The sequence below is a fragment of the Lathyrus oleraceus genome, chromosome 2 (assembly GCF_024323335.1).
Source record: "Lathyrus oleraceus cultivar Zhongwan6 chromosome 2, CAAS_Psat_ZW6_1.0, whole genome shotgun sequence".
Lineage (NCBI taxonomy): Eukaryota > Viridiplantae > Streptophyta > Magnoliopsida > Fabales > Fabaceae > Lathyrus > Lathyrus oleraceus.
This window is the reverse complement of record NC_066580.1, coordinates 335,867-345,330: the sequence shown is the minus strand read 5'-3', so window position 1 is coordinate 345,330 and position 9,464 is coordinate 335,867. Positions and strand designations below refer to the sequence as shown.

At 40.1% G+C, this 9,464-nt stretch overlaps 1 non-coding gene across 1 annotated transcript; it reads left to right on the top strand.

Annotated features, from left to right (window-relative positions):
* The first annotated feature begins 554 nt into the window (after positions 1-554).
* Positions 555-661, top strand: LOC127124689 (small nucleolar RNA R71). The gene has a single exon (XR_007804149.1). It is a non-coding gene; the product is annotated as a small nucleolar RNA R71 (small nucleolar RNA).
* The last annotated feature ends 8,803 nt before the right edge of the window (positions 662-9,464 follow it).

The window sequence follows — 9,464 nt, the reverse complement described above, 5'->3', positions numbered from 1 at the left end:
GGTTTGGCGGTACAGGTTGCATAGGTTGATTTGTTCTAGGGGCTTGGTAACCTTGTTGTCTCGGAGGTGCGGTATTTTGAATAGGGTTATTATTTTTGTAGGAGAAGTTTGGGTGATTCCTCCATCCAGGGTTATATGTGTTAGAAAATGGGTTCCCTTGGGTATAGTTCACTTGCTCAGTGTTGGTTTCATTTAACAGATTGCATTCGGCGGATTGGTGTCCTTGCGTTCCACATATCTCACAATTCGGCGAAACTGCGGCTACAGTATTCGGAGTTGTACACATATGTTCGACTCTAAGGGCCAACGCGTCCATTTTAGCCTGCATCATGTCTATAGAGCTTAGCTCATGTATTCCTCCTTGGGCTTCCTTCTTTTCCACTGTCGCTCGTTCTACTCCCCATGATTGATGGTTTTGGGCCATATCCTCGATAAGGGCACTAGCTTCAGGGTAAGGTTTATTCATCAGTGCGCCACCAGCGGCAGCGTCGATGGTCATCTTAGTGTTATAATGAAGTCCATTATAGAAGGTTTGGATGATTAGCCAATTCTCTAAGCCATGGTGTGGGCATGCTCTTAATAGTTCTTTATATCTCTCCCAGGCTTCGAACAACGACTCTCCTTGGAGTTGGGTAAATCTAGTTATAAGGTTTCGAAGAAGAGCGGTCTTACTTGGGGGAAAATATCTAGCAAGAAAAACTTTCCTAAGGTCATCCCAAGTTGTTATTGAATTGGGTGGAAGGGAATCTAACCATGATAGAGCTTTATCTCTGAGGGAAAAGGGAAATAATCTTAAGCGTATCGCCTCAGGAGAAGCTCCATTGGTTTTAAAGGTGTCTGCTAACTGAAGAAAGTTTTTTAAATGTTGGTTTGGGTTATCAGTAGCGAGACCTGAGAATTGTCTCTGTTGCACTAATTGCAGCAGGGATGGTTTAAGTTCAAAATTATTGGCTGGGATAACGGGGTTTACTATACTGGAACTAGGTTCCTCGTTTGATGGTTGGGCGAAGTCCTTAAGAGGTCTTCGGTTTTGTTCTTCGGCCATAGCTATCCTATTCCTATGGAAAAATAAACGTGCGCGAGCGTAACGTTCAGGTTCAGCTAGAGGGTCTACTAAACTTCCGGCACTGCGAGTCTTTCGCATTGACCGGTGGGTAACAACCTTAGTCTAAACGGTATAACTACAGGGTAATGAAATTTGACGAAATTGGTCCCCGGCAACGGCGCCAAAAACTTGATGCGTGTTTTTCGCAAGTGTACGAATCACGTCAAAGTAATATAAAAGATTATCGAATCCACAGAGACCAAGTGTCAATCTATCAAACCTGTTGTTATGGTGTGTATCTAAGGCAACTATTTTTAAGGGTTTTAATAAGGGTGCAATGGTAAATAAAATTATAATTTTAAATAATAAATAAAGACAGGCTCGAATGTAATTCACGCAATCAATGATAATCCAGTACTTGTTAGTGGAACTACTTATGGGCAATGTTTTCTCCTTTGAAAAGAACTAATTTAACAGGAACTGTCGCTTTCGCGTATTCAGAACCGAGTTGTACTCTCTAATCAACCCCTCCTATTGTCACGGATAAAAAGGTGCGTACTGCGTTAGAGTAGTAAACCTATTTTTAAGAAATATAGTATCTTAACTAAGTTGAAAAGTATTTTAACCTGGACTTCTTAGCAAAAAGAGGTTCTTACGAACCAGAGTTTAAACTTCCTAACGCGTCCGAAAATCGTTTGAAAATCTCTTTTCTTTTTAATCTAAAATCTCCTAATAAACTAGACAAAGCGCTTTTGGCTGTTTTTGAAATAGTTAAAAACAATTACTTGAATTGAAAGATAAAATAGCCCTTAGGTGTTTCCACGAACAATTATACTGATTACTGGTTTAATTACGATCCTTACATTCTAACCTTTATAGAATTAGTTAGACATGATAAAGTAAATATTCTTTTTATAGTTTTTCATAAAAGTAATTTAAAGCGAGTGCGGATAATAAACAAAGTAAAGTGCGAGTGCAGGAAATAAACAACGTAAATGTGCGAGTGCAGGAAATAAACAACGTAAATGTGCGAGTGCAGGAAATAAACAACGTAAATGTGCGAGTGCAGGAAATAAACAACGTAAATGTGCGAGTGCAGGAAATAAATAAAAGTAAAATACGAACTTGAATTAAAATGGCGGCAGGATTAACTTCCTCCAGAGTGCTCCAAAAACTCGAACCACAGACAGATTGCAGACTCGATCACTCGATTGCAGAGGCACCCCGATGTGGAATGGCAACTGCTTTATAACTGATATATGCCTAGAGAATTCTAATTCTGGATGAAGAAAAACGAAAATCTAAGGTCCTATTTATAGTAAAAACTGAAAGCATGAAATGACAGGGACGCCCCTCCACTAAAAAGTGGAGGTTACTGATTTTGGCCTTGTGGCGCCCGCCACAGGCCTATGGCGCCCGCCATGGTCCCTACAGGGGATGATGGAGTGGGGATCGTGGGTCTTGACGGTTGAGGAGTGGTCTTGAGATGTGGCCACGTCATGGCTAACCCCATGGCGCCCGCCACGGTGGGTGCCGTAAGTGCAAAACGCTGAATTTCTAGGTTTTCGCCCGTTTTCACTCCTTTTTCGCTCCTTTTCCCGATTCAAGCTCCGATTATTATAAAAACCTGAAAACATAAGAAAACAAAGAAATAACAAAGCAAAACAACAATAAAAGCTAAGAATGCATGCGAAATCGGAGTCAGAAATACGGTGAATTTTAGTGTGATCAGTCATGTGATTTCAAGAGGTGGTGTTGCTGTTGATCCTTCTAAGATAGAAGCGGTATCTAAGTGGGAAGCTCCGAAGTCAGTTTCTGAGATAAGGAGTTTTCTTGGACTTGCAGGTTATTATAGGAAGTTCATTGAGGGATTTTCTAAGTTGGCGTTACCGTTGACGATGTTGACTAGAAAGGGGAAAGCGTTTGTTTGGGACTCAAAATGTGAAGAAGGTTTCCAAAAGTTAAAGAGAAGGTTAACTACTGCTCCTATTCTGATATTACCGAGTTCGTCGGAATCATTTGAGGTTTACTGTGATGCTTCATTGTTGGGTTTGGGTGGTGTGTTGATGCAGAACAAGCAGGTTATAGCTTATGCTTCGAGACAACTGAGGGTGCATGAGAGGAACTATCCGACACACGATTTAGAGTTGGCAGCTGTGGTATTTGTTCTGAAGTTGTGGAGGAATTACTTGTACGGGTCAAGATTTGAGGTTTTCAGTGACCATAAAAGTTTAAAGTATTTGTTTGATCAGAAAGAGCTGAACATGAGACAGAGGAGATGGTTAGAGTTTCTGAAGGATTATGACTTTGGTTTGAATTACCATCCGGGTAAAGCAAACTTAGTGGCTGATGCATTGAGTCGGAAATCATTGCATATGTCTATGTTAATGGTTAAGGAATTGGATTTAATTGAGCAGTTTAGAGACTTGAGTTTGGTGTGTGAGAATACTCACAATAGTGTTAAATTGGGAATGTTGAAGTTAACGAGTGGTATTCTGGATGATATTAGAGAGGGTCAGAAATCCGATGTGCTTTTGGTTGATAAGTTGACTCTAGTGAATCAAGGTCAAGGTGGTGAATTCAGAGTTGATGAGAATGGTGTTTTGAAATTTGGTAATCGGGTGTGTATTCCGGATGTTACCGAGTTCAAGAAGAGTATTCTTGAGGAAGGACATCGTAGTGGCCTGAGTATTCATCCTGGGGCTACGAAGATGTATCATGATTTGAGAAAGTTATTTTGGTGGTCGGGAATGAAAAGAGAAATTGCGAGTTTTGTTTATTCTTGTTTGACTTGTCAGAAGTCAAAGATTGAGCATCAGAAGCCGTCAGGGCTAATGCAACCGTTGGCTATTCCAGAGTGGAAGTGGGATTATTATGTAAGATAAAATAAGATAATTATTTAATTTAAGTTAATAATATATTTATTAATTTAATTAAATAATTGGAATATTATTATTGGAATTATTATTATTGGGTTATTATTTTATTGGAATAAAAGTTGGAATTTAGAAAAGGTCCCCTTCAGTAAAAAGGTTTATTTTTCACGTGAAAAGGAAAAAGGGGCAGAAAAGTGGAAAAAGGGCAAAGAGAACCAGAGAACAAGGGTTGGAGAGAGGAAAAGCTTGAAGCTGCAGGATTTGCCGGATTTACTCAGGTAAGGGGGGTTTATCGTCGATTAATGGGTATTATGGGATAACATGTAATGGGTAGTGATAGACTATTGATTTGTCCCTGATTTGAATGATGTATGATGAAATTGTGAACTTTTGGATGAACGAAATTAGATTATGATTGAGAGGAATTCATAGGAATTAGATGTAAAAATGTTAGAATTGGTGAAATTGAATAGGGTATGATTCGTGTTAGATGATATGAACGATTACTGTGAAAAATTGGATTGTAGGAGGTTGGAATTGGTAGATCTCGTAGCAGAGAAGACCATAGCAGATCTGGAAATCTGGTTTCTGGTCATACGCGTATGGCACTAGGCAATACGCGTATGAGATGGTCTGGTACGCGTATGGCACTAGGCAATACGCGTATGGATGAGGAAGATGATGTTTTGAACGTGGTTTGGTCTCTGTTGGTACGCGTATGGGGAAGTGGTACGCGTAGCATACGCGTATGAGATAGGTGGTACGCGTATGGGATTGGCTGAGAATTGGGCCATACGCGTATGGGACTAGGCAATACGCGTATGGGCAGGATTGTGATTTTTCTGTGCTGTTGTTGTGCAGTTTTTGGTTGTTCAGCTGAGTAATGTAATTTAGCTGATGTATGATAGAGTAGGGATCATTTCCCGTTGTTTTGAGTAGTATAGGTATTAGTAGAGTGTGCTAATGCTGTGATTGATTATGTGATATGATGATATGTATAATGTTGTGAATGTATCTATCATGTATGAAATTATGAGTGGACTGTTTATGGCTTAGAGTGTGAGCATATGTCCATTGTGGATGATTGTTGATGTTTGCATGACTAAGTGATTTAGCTTGCATATTGTGGCCTTTATGGTGGTAGCTAATTCCCATGGTGAGGAATTAGTGAGTTAGTATTGTGGATTGTTGTTGATGTTTGCATGCTAGGTGATTAGCGTGCATATTGTAACACCCCGATAATAATAAAATAATTATTTGAATTGAGTTAATAATTTAATTATTAATTTAATTAAATAATTGGAAATTTTATTATTATTATTTTTTTTTTTGGAATTATTATTATTTGAAAAATATATATAAGTTGGAATTAAGGAAAAAGTCCCATTGGGAGTAAAAACATTTCACGTGAAAAACAGAGAAAATCGTGAAAAGGGAAAAGGGCAGAGAAGGGGAGAAAGGAGCTGAAGAGCAAAGGTTGAAGAACGGAAAGGCTTGAAGCTCAAAGATTCGCCGGATTGTTAAGGTAAGGGGGGTTTATCGTCGATTAATGGGTATTTTGGGATAATATGTCATGGGTAGTGATAAGCCGTTAATTTGACCCTAATTGGGATTTGTAAATGTTGAAATGTTGTTGGATGAACTGTGCTGAAAGTTGAAATTAAATCGGTATTTGTGTGAGTAATGATTTCCCGATCGTATAGCTTTTTACGGAATCGGAATCGGAGGTCCGGAAGTCCTCCAACGGCGGAATTCTGCATTCTGCCGTGTGTTAGCGCAGGAATTGTTGTTTGGTCTGCGTTAACCGGTTAACCCAGGGTGTTAACCGGTTAACACTGTATTGAAATGTGAAAATATTGAGTTTTTGCCTGCGTTAACCGGTTAACCCAGGGCGTTAACCGGTTAACGCTGTTGCGTTTTGCCAGAAAGTGAGTTTTGCCTGCGTTAACCGGTTAACCCAGGGCGTTAACCGGTTAACACTGTTGCAGAGTGAAAAATTATTGTTTTTAAATGTGGTGTACCTAATTGAGGGTTGGCCTATGTTGCCTATGGTGTAATAGGGATAAATTCCCGTTGTTTTGAGCAGTATATGCAATATTGAAATGTACTAATATTGTGGTTGTTGTTTGGCATAATCTGACATGCTTATGTGATGAAAGATTGATGATGTATAATGATGTACATGATGCTGTGAATGTATATATTATGCATGTATGTGTGAATGGACTGTTGTATGGCTCAGAGTGTGAGCATATGTTTATTCTTGAATTATTGTTGATGTTGCATTGCTAGATGATTAGCATGCATGGCATAGCCTTCGGGGCTGTAGCTAATTCCCATAGTGAGGAATTAGTGAGTGAACCATTGTGGGTTTGTTGTTGATGTTTGCATACTAGATGATTAGTGTGCATAGTCTAGCCTTCGGGGCTGTAGCTAATTCCCATGGTGAGGAATTAGTGAGTGAGTCACTAGGTCTCAAATGAGTGGGACTAGTGAGCTTAGTAGCCGTATCTGGAGGGATCGGTGAGCTTGAACTATATGTTCGAGAATAGTCGGTACCGCATGTGTAGAGTCTCATTGCATAAAAAAATATGTATGGCGTATAATATGAATGGATGTGTTCCAATATTATACGTGTGTTGTGTTGTTGTTAAGTATGATTTGAGATTATACTGGTATTGTATATTGATGTTGAGTATGATGTTTAAGCCAATGAGCTATTACTGAATGTGTATTGCAATTAGGGTGATTGATGTGTTAATTACTTGGCATTACATGTTGTTTTATAATACTTATTATATTGATTGAGGAACTCACCCTTACAACTATTTTTCAGGTAACGAGAAATGAGTTGAGTAGAAGCAAATGCTTGGAGTCTAGTGTAGTCTCCCTAGTGGGTCATGCTCTGATAGATGTAACATCGGGCGGGAACACTTTGATTATTATTGTTGTTGTGGTTGAACTAAATTACATGTGATGTTACATGTTTTGCATGATTGAGTTGATCTCTATCCGCTGCGTAATTGTGCAAATACTTTATATTTAAATTAAATAAAAGAGCATGATTGTTATATTGTTTAAACGGTGTGGAATGTTTGTGTGACACCCTTGGTGCACTATTACTCTGATTATATGTTTATTATTTTAATTAATTTTTGGGGTATTTTAGAAGGGTGTTACATTAGTGGTATCAGAGCATAGTCGGTCGAGTCGAGTCGTAATTATTCTGTTCCCCTGTACGGGATAGGTGTTGTGTAACCCTATCAGTACTTATTGTTTTGGCTTGTTGGGTTTTCAGAATAGAGATGGCTGGAAGAGGTAGAGATGATGCTGCGATTGCTGAGGCTCTGGGTATGCTAGCTGGAGTACTTGGAGGAAATCCGAATGTTGTGGGAATGGGAGCTGCTCGTCAACTGAGTGAGTTCCAAAAGAACAATCCTCCAATGTTCAAGGGAGCATACGATCCAGATGGTGCTCAGAAGTGGTTGAAGGAGATCGAGAGGATCTTCAGAGTAACTGAGTGTGCTGATAACCAGAAGGTCAGGTTCGGTACACATATGCTGTCAGAGGAAGCTGATGATTGGTGGGTTGCTACCCACACTGAGTTGGAATCTGCTGGGAATACTGAGATCACTTGGGCTGTGTTCAGGGAAAGGTTCCTGAGAAAGTATTTTCCAGAAGATGTCAGAGGAAAGAAAGAGATAGAGTTTTTGGAATTGAAGCAGGGTAACAGGTCGGTTACTGAGTATGCTGCGAAGTTCACCGAGCTGTCAAAGTACTATACTCCCTATAATGAGGCTGCTGGAGAATTTTCGAAATGTGTGAAGTTTGAGAACGGGTTGCGTCCTGAGATCAAACAAGCTATTGGATATCAGAGGATCAGGGTGTTTTCTGACTTGGTTGACTGTTGCAGAATTTTTGAACAGGATTCCAAGGCTAGAGCAGAGAGCTATCAGCAGAGGGTTGATAGGAAGGGTAAGAATCAGATGGATCGTGGAAAACCGTATGCAGCTGGCAAAGGTTTTCAGAAGCAGAGTGGCATGAAGAGGCCTAGTGGGGGAGACTCTAGTGCTCCTGCTAAGTGTTATAGATGTGGTCGGGCTGGACATCGTGTTCATGAGTGTACCAGTGCTGAGATGAAGTGTTTCAAGTGTGGGAAAGGTGGTCACTTGGCTGCAGAGTGCCGATTGAAGACTGTAATTTGTTTCAACTGTGGAGAGTTGGGTCATATCAGTCCACAGTGTCCTAAGCCGAAGAGAGAGAACCCGTCGGGAGGCAAGGTTTTTGCTCTATCAGGTTCTGAGACTTCTGCAGATGATCGTTTGATCAGAGGTACGTGTTATATTAATGGCTTTCCCCTTATAGCTATTATTGACACAGGTGCTACTCATTCTTTTATATCTGTGGATTGTGCTGTGAAGCTTAAGTTAGAGATATCTGAGATGCGTGGAAGTATGGTGATTGATACTCCTGCAAAGGGTTCAGTGACTACTACTTCGGTTTGTTTGAGTTGTCCTTTGAATATTTTTGGTAGAGATTTTGGAATAGACCTTGTGTGTCTTCCATTAGTTCAGATGGACGTTATCTTGGGTATGAACTGGTTGGTGTTTAACCGAGTTTATATCAACTGTTTTGATAAGACGGTGATATTCCCTGAGATTGAGGAAGGGCAGAGTCTGTTTCTATCAGCCAGGCAGGTGAATGAGGAAGTGGCAGATGGGGCAGAGTTGTTTATGCTGTTGGCAACTTTAGGGGCTAAAGATAAACTGGTGATTCGTGAGCTAGCAGTGGTGTGTGACTTTCCTGATGTGTTTCCGGAAGAAGTGAATGAGTTACCGCCAGAGCGTGAAGTTGAGTTCTCGATTGAATTGGTACCTGGTACTAGACCGATATCGATGGCTCCGTACCGTATGTCTGCTGTTGAGTTAGCTGAATTGAAGAGTCAGTTGGAAGATCTGTTGGATAAGAAATTTATTCGTCCGAGTGTGTCACCGTGGGGTGCACCAGTGTTATTGGTTAAGAAGAAAGAAGGTACTATGAGGTTGTGTGTGGACTACAGGCAACTGAATAAAGTGACGATCAAGAATCGGTATCCTTTGCCGAGGATTGATGATCTGATGGATCAGTTGGTTGGTGCGAGTGTGTTCAGCAAGATAGATTTGAGATCGGGATATCATCAGATACGTGTGAAAACTGAGGATATTCAGAAGACTGCTTTCAGAACAAGGTATGGACATTATGAGTATTCTGTAATGCCTTTTGGTGTGACTAATGCGCCTGGAGTATTCATGGAGTATATGAATAGGATTTTCCATCCGTACCTAGACAAGTTTGTTGTGGTGTTTATTGATGACATTTTGGTGTATTCGAAATCTGAAGAAGAGCATGCTGAGCATTTGAGAGTGGTTTTAGAAGTTCTGCGAGAAAAGAAGTTATTTGCTAAACTATCCAAGTGTGAATTTTGGTTAGAAGAAGTTAGTTTTCTTGGTCATGTGATTTCAAGAGGTGGTGTTGTTGTTGATCCTTCTAAGATAGAAGCGGTA